Source organism: Drosophila ananassae (genome assembly GCF_017639315.1).
Source record: "Drosophila ananassae strain 14024-0371.13 chromosome 4 unlocalized genomic scaffold, ASM1763931v2 tig00000061, whole genome shotgun sequence".
Classification (NCBI taxonomy): Eukaryota; Metazoa; Arthropoda; class Insecta; order Diptera; family Drosophilidae; genus Drosophila; species Drosophila ananassae.
This window is the reverse complement of record NW_025319038.1, coordinates 1,232,095-1,247,433: the sequence shown is the minus strand read 5'-3', so window position 1 is coordinate 1,247,433 and position 15,339 is coordinate 1,232,095. Positions and strand designations below refer to the sequence as shown.

General features: G+C 42.4%; 1 protein-coding gene across 3 annotated transcripts in view; it reads right to left on the bottom strand.

The window, feature by feature from the left end:
• Window positions 1-14,334: 14,334 nt before the first annotated feature.
• The window catches only part of LOC6504350 (zwei Ig domain protein zig-8), a 171,717-nt gene continuing 170,712 nt past the window's right edge, over window positions 14,335-15,339 (bottom strand). For 2 of the 3 annotated variants that reach the window (XM_014903925.3, XM_044717766.1), the window contains one exon: window positions 14,335-14,457. The gene's annotated coding sequence lies outside the window, so the exon portion shown is untranslated. The remainder of the gene's footprint in view (window positions 14,458-15,339) is intronic. The other variant, XM_014903928.3, reaches the window with a different exon arrangement.

Genomic DNA, 15,339 nt, shown 5'->3' with positions numbered 1-15,339 from the left:
AAGTAAATACCAATCTAGAAAAATAAACATTGAATTGAACAAGGAACAGATGGAAACATTCTGCAGACTAAGAGAAATCTTAGCATCAGAAGATGTTTTACTTTCCTACCCAGACTATAAGAAACCGTTCGATCTAACAACGGACGCATCAGGTTTTGGTCCAGGGGCGGTTCTATCGCAGGCTGGTCGCCCAATTACAATGATATCACGCACTCTGCGTGATAACGAAAAGAACTATGCAACCAACGAACGAGAACTCCTCGCCATAGTCTGGGCACTACAAAAGCTCCGCAATTATTTGTATGGAGTAAAAAACTTTCAGATCTTTACCGACCACCAGCCATTCACTTACGGCGTCTCTGATAAAAATCCTAACGCTAAACTAAAGCGCTGGAAAGAAATTATTGACGACCACGGGGCAAAGGTGATTTATACACCCGGCAAAGAAAACTTTGTCGCTGACGCGTTGTCCCGTTGCCAAAACATTAACGCTTTAGAGGAAGTACAGGACTCCGATATGGCTACTATACATAGCGAGGAATCGCTAACGTACACCATAGCCACAACGGACACCCCGCTTAACTGTTTCAGGAATCAAATAATAATTGAAGAGAGTAACAGCTCATCCGTAGACACGTTCATTCTGTTTAAAAGCAAAGTTAGACACATAGTTAAAATAAATGACCGCGGTAACCTGCTAAATACCTTGCAAGAGGTGGTTAACGCCGAAGTGGTAAACGCAATATATTGCTCCCTACTAATCCTGGCATTTATTCAACACGAACTCGTGGGGCTATTCCCGAACACTACGTTCAGACATTCAAAATGCTTTGTACAGGACATAACGGACGGAACAGAGAGAGATCATGGTAACCGAACACAATAGAGCGCATCGAGCAGCCCAGGAAAATGTGAAACAAGTCCTAAGGGACTATTTTTTTCCAAAAATGTTCCGGCTGGCAACAGATGTGGCATCAAACTGCAAAATCTGTTCCATGGCTAAGTACAAACGCCACCCATCCAAACCGGCAATAGCACAAACACCTATACCTACTTCTATAGGGGAAATCCTCCACATTGACATTTTTTCCACAGACGGAATTCTTTTCCTTACGTGTGTGGACAAATTCTCGAAATTCGCCACAGTACAGGTGATCGCGTCAAGAGCTATTGTGGACGTAAAAACTCCAATAATGCAAATATCGAATTTTTTTCCAAAAGCGAAAACGATCTACTGCGATAACGAGAAATCTTTAAATTCCGAGACCATAAAATCCATTCTCCCGAACAACTATAACATTACCATTTCTAACGCCCCACCTCTACACAGCACCTCAAACGGCCAGGTAGAGAGATTCCATAGCACCCTAGCAGAAATAGCACGATGTTTGAAGCTAGAAAAAAATCTAATTGACACCACTGAGATAATTCTTCTTGCAACCAATAAATATAATAAATCCATTCACTCGGTGACTAACGAAAAACCCATAGACGTTTTACACCCAAAACCCGCAGAATTCGAGGCAGAAATTAGCAAAAAAATTCAACAAGCTCAGGAGAAAACCTTCGAACACATAAACAAAGATAGGACCCATAAAACTTACCAAGTGGGCGATAAGGTTTTCCTGAAAGCAAACAAACGCCTGGGGAATAAGCTTACACCACTGTGCTCAGAAGAGGTTATTGATGCAGACCTGGGGACCACGGTCCTTATTAAAGGGAGGGTGGTCCACAAGGACAATCTACGTTAATCGTCCTCACAAAATTTTGACCTAACCCCTTGTTCTTTCTTTATTCTTTCTATGTTACAGAAATATTTCTTAATTTTCATACTAACGGCTGTTAAGACGGACGCGACATTAAACCTAAACGATTACACGAACGCGGACTATATCCCGATAGAAGACAATGACATTGTAATCTGGGAGAATTACGGATACCTACAGCACGCAACGAACATGACGACCTACGAGGACTACGCAGACCAGACAGAAGCAATGACGAAGACATTCACAGATGACCACAGAACACCGGTTATAGCAACGGACCTTAGACATATTCGCAAGTTGGTGACCACCCTTAAGTTCCACCATAGGGCTTCTAGAAGTATCAATCTAATTGGTACAGCTCTCAAGGTTATTGCAGGTACGCCTGACTTTAATGATTGGGAGCAGGTAAGATTTAATCAGGACAGGCTAATGAGGGCAGATGAAGGTCAGACAGAATTAAATATAAAATTTCAAGAACGTCTAAATGAGCTCGCAAACGCAATGAATCAGATTCAGAAATACGAAACAAATAAAGAAACACACTTGTTGGAAATCATTTTAGCCAAGAATAGAATCATCATTACAGACCTAGAAAACATCCTTATGGGCCTAACCCTAGCAAAATTAAATATTGTAAGCCCAGCTATTCTAGATGGTGCCGATGTAAGCGAATTCAGAGACAAACAGCCTATTAATATTAATATTAGTTTGGTAGAAATATTAGAAGTATCTAGCATAAGTGTTTTTCAAAATTTTGACATTCTGCACTTTCTCATTAAATTTCCTAATCCTAAGCTCGTATGTAAGAAAATAACAATCTACCCGGTTCAACGCCATAATAGAATCCTGAACTTCGAGAGCGGGAATTTAGTTGCCGAATGCCCAACACGAAACCTCAATATCGGCGACTGCAAGACAACGGTAGGTGCCGCCTTCTGCAAGGAACTAAAGAACGGCATATGTGCCCAACAGATAGTCTCTGGGGCCACCGCGCACTGCTCCACGCTCCCAGGTCATCTAGATCCAATCACCATTGTGGACCACGGAACCCTCATCATCAACGATGCGAACGTAACGGTGACCGATGACCAAGGCCGGGAACAAAAGGTGTCCGGAACCTACCTGTTAGCGTACTCCAACAAGGTGGCGCTCAACGGAACCTGGTTCATAAACCAGCTGGGCAGCTCACTGAAAAAACCTGCCGTATTGGCTATGACAATAGTAAACGTCACTGCTCACTACAACCGGCTCAGCATCCCGTTTCTTCATGAGCTTAGCCTAAGTAACCAACACAACGTTGCTGGCCGGATACGGAATGCTGACACTGCAACTGGGCAACTGCGCCGCAGCCCAACGAAGGCTTCGAAGTACAGCCCGGGTAGTATTCTAATTTAGTCTTAAGCAGAACTCCGCAGCCTTAGCTCGCGTTATATCTTATATTTGTCAGTAGCCATAACCCTACCGGGCTTGTGCGACACAAATTAATCAATAAATAAATAATAAATAAATAATATTTAAAACCACACCACAACCACTTATTACTAACTGGCGCCCAAGCGTAAAAAAAAACCCGCACCCTAATTCGGAAAATTACTACATAAAAACAAAGTGTAAGTGTACTCGCCCCCCTCCGTGGGAGTAAACAAACTGAAGCGGAGGAAAGCCGACGGCAGCTTTGCAGAAAACTTTGAAAAATAAATATAAGAAAATGTAAGTAGGCTGTTTGTGTCGTGCAAAATAAATAATATAGAAAAGAAAATGTTTTAAAAAAAAAAGAAAGAAAAAAATCAATAAAAAAGATTTGCTAGGTCTGTAGTGACTACATAAAAAAAAAAAAAGAGAAAATATTTAAATTTCTTTTTTTCTCCGTTTCCAAAAAAATTTTAAACTTGTTAAACATATCGTTCAAGAGAAATAAAAAATAAAAAAGTAATACAATAAAGAAATACAAGATTTAAAAAAACCTATCTCCCTTTTTTATGAAACCTGAGTGTGAAAAAATAAATTTTTCTCCGAAATTCGAGTACGAATAAAAACATTTGCGCAGCCAACTCATTTTTACGATTCATAAAAAGTACACTGGGAGTTATTTTTCTTAGCAAAATACTACATAATAGATAAATGCATTAAATTTTTTTTATTTTTATGAAACAAAATATTACAAATTATATAAAAACCCGCAGCAGTTTTTATTGTTGGCTTTGACCCATGTCCACGTGTCGTCAGACGAAGAAATTTTGGAAGAGTATAGGAAATCTCGGGGGTCAGGAGCTCCCCAAGAGGACTAGTATCAATCGACCAGTAGGGCCAACACCCTTGTTCGAAAGAGTGCCTTTGAAACTGGAACCTCTGAATTTTCCAGTCAGAAAATAGAAATGTCTCAAGAGCAGCTTCTAGCCATCGAGAACGCCATGAAAGGCGCACTCGAAAGGCAACAGCGCGAATTTGATGAGAAGGTAGCCGCATTTTTTAGGGTAAAGTCCCAGCTCCCGTACATTACACGTACGCTGGCAGGAAGGGAAATAAAGCTTTTAATCGATACAGGTAATCCCGGGGCTGAAAGGCGTCATGGCTGTGGACACCCCTTTTAACGTAAAGTCAATCCACGGCTATACAAAAATCGAGAAGAAATGTTTTGCTTCCATATTTAATGTTAAATCACCATTTTTTATTCTCAAAGTCCTAAAGGATTTCGACGGTATTATCGGTCTCGACTTGCTTAAACAAGTGAATGCGAAACTCGATTTTACTGCAAATACTTTCCATACTAATAATGGATCCGAAAAGATCCAGTTCGCTAAGGCAGAAAATGCCAACTTTATCAAAATAGATGACGAGGACGTTCCCCTCGCAGTAAAAACCGCCTTTGACAAAATGATAAGGGAAAATTACAAAGCCTTCGCTGATCCAGACGAATCACTTCCTTTCAATATAAATACTGTTGCTACAATCAAAACAGACGGGGAACCGGTGTACTCAAAGTCGTACCCGCACCCCATGGGTGTAACTGAGTTCGTCAACACAGAGGTTAAACAACTTCTAGCGGACGGCGTAATAAGGCCATCCAAGTCTCCTTATAATAATCCAACGTGGGTTGTTGACAAAAAAGGAACCGACCAGAACGGGGCCAAGAAGAAGAGACTCGTTATCGATTTTAGGAAACTAAATGAAAAAACCGTAGACGATAGATACCCTTTCCCTGCGATTACGACAATATTGTCGAACCTGGGCGAGTCAAAGTTTTTTACAACACTCGACCTTAAATTCGGCTTCCACCAAATAGAGCTGGCAGAGAAAGACCGACAAAAAAGGCTTGGTAAATTGTCAAAAAAGACAATGGTAAATTCGAATTCTGTAGATTGCCATTCGGACTAAAGAATGCTCCGAGTATCTTCCAAAGAGCTATCGATGATGTCCTACGAGATGGAATTTCAAAGATATGCTATGTTTATGTAGACGATGTCATAATATACTCAAAGACGAAAGAGGACCATCTTAATGACATAAGATGGGTTCTAGGAAAACTTTCCGAAGCAGGTATGAGAGTATCACAAGAAAAATCAAAGTTCTTCAAAAAGAGCGTTGAATACTTGGGATTCATAGTGACACAAGGGGGCTTGCGGACATCACCCGAAAAGGTCAAGGCCATCAAGCAATTTCCCCAACCAAAGACCCTTTTCGAGCTGAGATCTTTTATTGGGTTAGCAAGCTACTATAGATGTTTTATTAAGTAGCTTGCTAACCCAATAAAAGATCTCTTACTAACATTCTTAAGGGCGAAAACGGTAAGACAAGTAAATACCAATCTAGAAAAATAAACATTGAATTGAACAAGGAACAGATGGAAACATTCTGCAGACTAAGAGAAATCTTAGCATCAGAAGATGTTTTACTTTCCTACCCAGACTATAAGAAACCGTTCGATCTAACAACGGACGCATCAGGTTTTGGTCCAGGGGCGGTTCTATCGCAGGCTGGTCGCCCAATTACAATGATATCACGCACTCTGCGTGATAACGAAAAGAACTATGCAACCAACGAACGAGAACTCCTCGCCATAGTCTGGGCACTACAAAAGCTCCGCAATTATTTGTATGGAGTAAAAAACTTTCAGATCTTTACCGACCACCAGCCATTCACTTACGGCGTCTCTGATAAAAATCCTAACGCTAAACTAAAGCGCTGGAAAGAAATTATTGACGACCACGGGGCAAAGGTGATTTATACACCCGGCAAAGAAAACTTTGTCGCTGACGCGTTGTCCCGTTGCCAAAACATTAACGCTTTAGAGGAAGTACAGGACTCCGATATGGCTACTATACATAGCGAGGAATCGCTAACGTACACCATAGCCACAACGGACACCCCGCTTAACTGTTTCAGGAATCAAATAATAATTGAAGAGAGTAACAGCTCATCCGTAGACACGTTCATTCTGTTTAAAAGCAAAGTTAGACACATAGTTAAAATAAATGACCGCGGTAACCTGCTAAATACCTTGCAAGAGGTGGTTAACGCCGAAGTGGTAAACGCAATATATTGCTCCCTACTAATCCTGGCATTTATTCAACACGAACTCGTGGGGCTATTCCCGAACACTACGTTCAGACATTCAAAATGCTTTGTACAGGACATAACGGACGGAACAGAGAGAGATCATGGTAACCGAACACAATAGAGCGCATCGAGCAGCCCAGGAAAATGTGAAACAAGTCCTAAGGGACTATTTTTTTCCAAAAATGTTCCGGCTGGCAACAGATGTGGCATCAAACTGCAAAATCTGTTCCATGGCTAAGTACAAACGCCACCCATCCAAACCGGCAATAGCACAAACACCTATACCTACTTCTATAGGGGAAATCCTCCACATTGACATTTTTTCCACAGACGGAATTCTTTTCCTTACGTGTGTGGACAAATTCTCGAAATTCGCCACAGTACAGGTGATCGCGTCAAGAGCTATTGTGGACGTAAAAACTCCAATAATGCAAATATCGAATTTTTTTCCAAAAGCGAAAACGATCTACTGCGATAACGAGAAATCTTTAAATTCCGAGACCATAAAATCCATTCTCCCGAACAACTATAACATTACCATTTCTAACGCCCCACCTCTACACAGCACCTCAAACGGCCAGGTAGAGAGATTCCATAGCACCCTAGCAGAAATAGCACGATGTTTGAAGCTAGAAAAAAATCTAATTGACACCACTGAGATAATTCTTCTTGCAACCAATAAATATAATAAATCCATTCACTCGGTGACTAACGAAAAACCCATAGACGTTTTACACCCAAAACCCGCAGAATTCGAGGCAGAAATTAGCAAAAAAATTCAACAAGCTCAGGAGAAAACCTTCGAACACATAAACAAAGATAGGACCCATAAAACTTACCAAGTGGGCGATAAGGTTTTCCTGAAAGCAAACAAACGCCTGGGGAATAAGCTTACACCACTGTGCTCAGAAGAGGTTATTGATGCAGACCTGGGGACCACGGTCCTTATTAAAGGGAGGGTGGTCCACAAGGACAATCTACGTTAATCGTCCTCACAAAATTTTGACCTAACCCCTTGTTCTTTCTTTATTCTTTCTATGTTACAGAAATATTTCTTAATTTTCATACTAACGGCTGTTAAGACGGACGCGACATTAAACCTAAACGATTACACGAACGCGGACTATATCCCGATAGAAGACAATGACATTGTAATCTGGGAGAATTACGGATACCTACAGCACGCAACGAACATGACGACCTACGAGGACTACGCAGACCAGACAGAAGCAATGACGAAGACATTCACAGATGACCACAGAACACCGGTTATAGCAACGGACCTTAGACATATTCGCAAGTTGGTGACCACCCTTAAGTTCCACCATAGGGCTTCTAGAAGTATCAATCTAATTGGTACAGCTCTCAAGGTTATTGCAGGTACGCCTGACTTTAATGATTGGGAGCAGGTAAGATTTAATCAGGACAGGCTAATGAGGGCAGATGAAGGTCAGACAGAATTAAATATAAAATTTCAAGAACGTCTAAATGAGCTCGCAAACGCAATGAATCAGATTCAGAAATACGAAACAAATAAAGAAACACACTTGTTGGAAATCATTTTAGCCAAGAATAGAATCATCATTACAGACCTAGAAAACATCCTTATGGGCCTAACCCTAGCAAAATTAAATATTGTAAGCCCAGCTATTCTAGATGGTGCCGATGTAAGCGAATTCAGAGACAAACAGCCTATTAATATTAATATTAGTTTGGTAGAAATATTAGAAGTATCTAGCATAAGTGTTTTTCAAAATTTTGACATTCTGCACTTTCTCATTAAATTTCCTAATCCTAAGCTCGTATGTAAGAAAATAACAATCTACCCGGTTCAACGCCATAATAGAATCCTGAACTTCGAGAGCGGGAATTTAGTTGCCGAATGCCCAACACGAAACCTCAATATCGGCGACTGCAAGACAACGGTAGGTGCCGCCTTCTGCAAGGAACTAAAGAACGGCATATGTGCCCAACAGATAGTCTCTGGGGCCACCGCGCACTGCTCCACGCTCCCAGGTCATCTAGATCCAATCACCATTGTGGACCACGGAACCCTCATCATCAACGATGCGAACGTAACGGTGACCGATGACCAAGGCCGGGAACAAAAGGTGTCCGGAACCTACCTGTTAGCGTACTCCAACAAGGTGGCGCTCAACGGAACCTGGTTCATAAACCAGCTGGGCAGCTCACTGAAAAAACCTGCCGTATTGGCTATGACAATAGTAAACGTCACTGCTCACTACAACCGGCTCAGCATCCCGTTTCTTCATGAGCTTAGCCTAAGTAACCAACACAACGTTGCTGGCCGGATACGGAATGCTGACACTGCAACTGGGCAACTGCGCCGCAGCCCAACGAAGGCTTCGAAGTACAGCCCGGGTAGTATTCTAATTTAGTCTTAAGCAGAACTCCGCAGCCTTAGCTCGCGTTATATCTTATATTTGTCAGTAGCCATAACCCTAACGGGCTTGTGCGAAACAAATTGATCAATAAATAAATAATAAATAAATAATATTAAAAACCACACCACAACCACTTATTACTAACTTGTACATATGTGACTGAGTAGGGTTGACGACCGAATTAGAATAATGACGCGGGAGCGCGGCTCACCGCTTGATGCTGCGGAGCGACCGAGAGATCCCACGAGACAGCGAGACAAAGGCAGCGCATGACGGCAGATGCAGGTGGCCGATCGAATGCACGAAAGCGGGCGACGCGAAAATATTTATAAAAGAAAGTGACGTCACGAATTCAATAAATTATTGCCGGCCAAACTTTTTTCGGCGGCTGCTTGACCCGACATACTCCCCCCGTTGGAAGATGGGCTTTCAACAGCATCATAAAGGGGCAGCAGGCACAATTTGTTGACTGCCCCCCTTGTAGCTTCGGACACCGTCCTCAGCAGCGCACCCGTAACACTCCGTCATCGTCGTCTTCAACCTCGCTGTCACTGCAGCTGAGCGATGGCATCTGGGTAGCCATTTCGTTGTCATCAAAAAGCGGCTCCACATCCACACTGGGTAATATATGACCTATCACAATAGCCACCACTGTTCAAATCCCGGCCAGACGCATCTACAAGCGCTGCTCGAAGTGACTACGGTGCCTATAATATTTCTCCTTTTCGCTGAGCACTTTGCGGAGGCGCTTCTTCTTTGGCTTATACGCTAAACTGCGATGAGACTCCACCTTCACCGGCTCCGACTGAGGGTGGACGAGCAACTCTGACTACTCACTTGCCATTAGGACCTTACCATCGTCAGGGCCTCCGCCTCCACAAACAATCCAACCGAGCCGAGTTTTTTGGATGGAGGGCAAACCAGGAGACAGATAAATGTGCCCCACACAAAGCAGCTCGTAAAATAATTCAGCTCCAATTAGAAAATCAACTGGCTGAGGCTGGTGAAAATGAGGATCCGCTAGCTCTACATTGGCGAGAATTTTCCAAGAGCAGAATGCAAAATTGGGCTGAAGGTCAGTGATGTTGGAGGCTATGATCGCAGTTAGTTGCGCAGAGTAGTCAGAGCATTGGGATTGCAAGCTGACTTGCACAGAAAACCCATCTGTAGAAGACCCTGCGCCTCCTATACCGGATACAGACACCGGAGTCCTTATCTTCCGTAGCTGCAGCTGGTCCGCCAGCCTTGAAGTGACTAGATGCACCTGCGAGCCAGAATCGAGCAGCGCTCGGCAAGGCAGTAGATCTCCGGAGCGGTTCCTAACCAGAATATTGGCAGTGGCTAGCAATACCACATCACCAAAACGATCCTTGGCGATGAGAGAATTGACGGCGGCGGACGCTGAACCAGAAACAGCATCGCTAGATGCTAAAACCTCGGGAGAGGGGTGTTGGCCTTGAGCTGGTGAATTGCCGCCAAAATGCAGCAGACTATGAAGTCTGCGACCACACGCACGGCAGCTTGACTCATGGCATTGCCGAGATAAATAAATTCAATCGCCCAATAAATCCAATGCACGAGAGCGGGCGACGAGAATAGAACGGGAGACGCGAACTAAAATATAAAAGAATGTGACGTCACGAATTCAATAATTATTGCCGGCCAAACTTCTTTTCGGCGGCTGCTTGACCCAGCATACTCCCCCCGTTGGAAGATGGGCTTTCAACAGCATCATAAAGGGGCAGCAGGCACAATTTGTTGACTGCCCGCTTTGTAGCTCCGGACGCCGTCCTCAGCAGTGCCACCCGACACACTCCGTCATCTCCGACGAACATTTCCGTCACCCTCACCAGGGACCACTTCATTAGAGATGACGCGTTGCCAAGCATCTAGCCGATTTATGTTGAGTTTTGTCAGGTCTGGCTCACTGAAACTAAAAGGAGGCCCTCCGTGCAGAAAATTATTAAGAGTCAGGACATCCAGATCAGCGGGGTTTTCAGAGAGAGGGACTAATGACCTTGAATTAATCACTGCAGCAATATTGTACACCGGCGTCTGCAAATCGTCGGCCTTTAGTACAGCCGAACCCACGACCCTGAAAAAATTATACTTGGCGCTCTTAACAGCAGCTTCTTGTCTTGTCTAGTGCTCGATGCTAAGAAATAACCCCTTTAATATGCTGAATTGATTTTGGGTTCCAACGAAATTGGCGTTGTCGGGCCAGATCTATAGAGGCTTCTTCCTGATTGAAATTAATCTTCTATCTTAGTGCTTATATAATCTTATATAATCTATAATCTTAGTGCTTGCAGAAAGGCGGCGGTGTTCAAATCCCTCACCAGCTCTATATGGATGGCATTCGACCGCAAAAATCCATGCCGGTTATATCGAAGACACCATAAGAAAGGGCTCCACGAGACAAGATATCAGCTGGATTTTCCAACGTGGGCACACACCATTAGATAGTTGAGACGCGGTTAGTGACAAAAACGTTAAACCTGGCAGGCTCATCTCGAATCTACGATAACACAGCTGAAGAGTCTCACCAACAAAAATACTTCCCTTTGTAAGCGCTTAGACTGTGAACCTCTGCCATCATTCTCGCCAACAACTTAGCTCCAGCCAGCTCTAACTTGGGCACAGTTAACGTCTTATGAGGCGATACTCGAGACCTCGCACATAGAAGACGGCTCTCAGACACATGCTCCGTAGGCTTCAATGCTGGCGTCACAAAATCCATGAATCTCCACGAGTGCTCCAGAAGTAAGCGCCAGCCGAGGAAATTTAGCACGTTGGGTGTGACTGAAGCTCCGGCAGATCTCCTGCCACTCGGTGTAAAAACCCTAAAGGTAAGCTTTCATCCCAAGAAAGATGCTCTTGGCACAGCTTCGGCAAAAATATTTTTGCTTTATTATCAACTGGACCAACAAGGCCCAGAGGATCGTATAACCGCGCTAACAAGATCATCGACGTAAAAATCTCGAAGCCAGATTTCGGATCCCACTGGAAAGTCTTCAACCTCGTCCTTAGCCAATTGGTGCATCGCTCGCACAAATAGATAGGACGCCGGCTTTGTTCAATATGTAACAGTGTCTAATTTATATGTTTGTAGCTCCTCCAGAGGGGAATCTTGCCACAGAATGCACTGCAAGTAGCCGTCAGACGACGTCATTCTCACCCAACGATACATCTTACAAATGTCGCCAGTCAGTGCTACCGGATGCGAACGACACCTCAGCAGGATGTGAAAAAGCTTAGGTTGGATGACCGGCCCAGCCATTAAGATATCATTCAGAGAATAACCGGAGGTGGTAACAGAAGAACCGTCGAACACCATTCTAAGTTTCGTCGTGGTGCTGTCCTTCTTTAGCACGCAGTGATGTGGCAGAAAATATTTGCAATCTCGATGCAACTCCGGAGGAACCAGGGACATATGACCAAGGTTAAGATACTCCTTTATAAAGGCCGAATACTGAGCGCGCAGTTCGGGCTGATGGAGTTTCCTCTCCAACAACTGGAAACGACGTAGAGCCAGTGAGGTCGAAGAAGTTGATCGAGCCGCTCATCTAAAGGCCCCTTTTGGCAGATCAGTCCCGTCCGCTCAGCTGCCATGAGGACCATACCATTAATAGGAATCCGTTTTTTAGATTGAGGGCAAACCAGGAGACAAATGAATTTGCACCACACTAAGCAGCTCGTAAAATAATTCAGCTCCAATTAGCAAATCAACTCGCTGCGGCTGGTAAAAATGAGGATCTGCTATCTTTACATAGGGAATTTTCATTCCATTTTACATTGGGTGGGAATTTTCCAAGAGCTGACGTCCAATGCAAAAATGGACTGAAGGTCAATGATGTTGGAGGCTGCGATCGCAGTTACTTGCACCGAGTAGTCGGAGCATTGGGATTGCAACGGCTCCTGTCCAGAATATTGGCAGTGGCTAGCAATACCACATCACCAAAACGATCCTTAACGACGTGAGAATTGTCGGAGCGGACGCTGACCGAGAAACAGTTTCGCTAGATGCGGAAACCAAGGCACTTACGGCATAAATCCAATCGCCTAACTTAGCCTAAACGATCCTCAGGCGACAAGAACCTTGGGCAGGAGCTTATTAGGTGAGAATTGCCATCACAAATCATGCATGCGGAAGAGTTGGTAATCACAAATGCAGAGTTACCTGGATGAAAAGTTACCTTTCCTTCCACTTAGACTGCGTGGCATCATCGACCTTCTGCAACAGCACTTGGATTATGATGCAGCTAGCAATCTGTGCAATCGTTGTGCCCATGCTTGACAGGGCTCGCACATGCGAATTAAATTTATCCGAAAGTTCGCGAAGCCTCGTCGCCGATGCGGATTCTACGGCCCTCAGATTCATTATCTCGTTAACATAAGCTTGAAAAATATGCCTGCGATTACTAAACCTTTTGTTTAGTACCTCCAATACGACGTCATAATTTTTGTCCGTGAGCTCCAACGATCGAACAGTCTCCAAGGCAGATTCACGAAGGCAGGACCGCAACCGTTGAAGCTTCTCGACCCGACTGATGAATGGATATTATTGTATTAATGTATATTATTATTTTCGTTTATTTATTGTCACCTCACGACCCACTGTGCAACTTTTATATAACGGGGTAAAACATGTATGAATGATTTTAGCACTCTGCAAACAGCGTATTTATGTATGTCAACAGATGCTAATATTTCGCGCACAAATCGCAAAACGCATAATGTTTTTTAATTTGTTTATTTGTTTATGTTTATATATTTTAAGCCGCGCAACTCATTTTAACAAATTATTTTCCTAAGCAAAAACACGTCGAGGTCACCAAATGTTTAGTTACCGAGCGTATTCGGGAGCTTTAGTTTTGTGTTCTAAATATTGGCTTTAATAAAAACAAGCACAGTTCGATTTGTAGATAATAATAAAAATTATTTAATTGTTTTGGGGTTTCTACAAATGGTATATGTACATATGTGACTGAGTAGGGTTGACGACCGAATTAGAATAATGACGCGGGAGCGCGGCTCAACGCTTGATGCTGCGGAGCGACCGAGAGATCCCGCGAGAGAGCGAGACAAACGGTAGCGCATGACGGCAGATGCTGGTGGCCGATCAAATATTTAAATATATTTAAATATTCGACGTGATTGTCGACTAACTGTCAGCCTTTTCAGTAGTGCAACCGCTCACTATGTTTGGGATTTGCGCTATCTTGTACGTCTTCTTCGTTTTAGTCCGATGGCGCCTCCTTATTTTACTTGACTTTAATCAATTTAATTTGACCTCTACTTGGCTTCACTTAGTGTACGGACTGTTTCAGAGACTAATTTTTCTAGACTCCTATCTCGCCGATATTCCTATTTGGCGACCATGTTATATACGACCTTATGGTTTTTTATGCCTGTCCCATCAAAACGGAAAAACCGATGCTGCAATTTTCCGGCCATTTTTTCGAAGTCCATTTCCACCAAAGCTGCCTATTTTATTCATGATTTTGGGGTTTACCTATCTTATTTTACAATGCTACATAGTTAAGCCTACATAAGGCTTTAGGATCTCGATCCCCGAGTAAATAAGTCATAAAAAACTAAAACCATAAATTAATACAATATTTTATTTTATTTCTATAGGAATTACATATTCTATTATACTTATATATTGAATACTGGTATAAATACGTTCTTTTAGAATTTTTCCCAGTGAAATATTTGGTAATCTGTAATTAAAAAGGATACATTTAGTTCATATAATATATATATTATTCCTTAACTTATAAAAAACTTAAGTATAAAAACTTTCAAGTTAGTTACCCTTCCCCCGATACTACTACGATAAAAAACTTCGCACATAAATACTTTTTCACAATATAAAAGGACATTAAATCATGTGATAGCATAACCCGAAGCATTCAAAGAAACTCGGCACCTTAGCTGAGGTAAATATTATATTATTTTACTCCTTCTCTAAGCTACGCATCACGACTAACAAATCTTCCTTGTCTTTTTCATTGAATCCATGCTATCTACACTACAAAAAAGTACAACCGATTTTATGCCGCTCATATGGATAATTATGCAAAACATAATGCTTAACGAGAACCTAAAAAGATAAGAAGAAAAAAACTAAAAAGGCGCATCGTCCCGCTAAAATCTGGCAAGAAAAAACGGGACGGTTCTAAAAAACGCTCCTTAGGCGTCGCCACTAAGACAGGCCGACAATTTAAAATTTTTTTTTCCTCCATGTAAAATTTCAACTTCTTCACAACCTTTATACTCCCCTGAACCAAAGTCCAGAACAAATATAGGTTCCATCACCCACAGTTTCCGCGGTACACCTAAGAGAAGAAATTGATCAAATTTTATCATATATTGAATTATATAGGCCGTGTAATGGCGATGACCATCATTGTTTTTAGTAAATATAATTTTTGAAATGTAGTAATGTATGCTAGATACCAACCAAAATTAAAAATTAATTTTTTATTTAAGGGAAAACTCGAAATAATTTTATTCAATTTATTATAGGTGGTTAAACAATATTTTCGTCAATTAAATTGGAGTTTTTAATCTTATATTCAGCGTTGGATTTACACTATGTG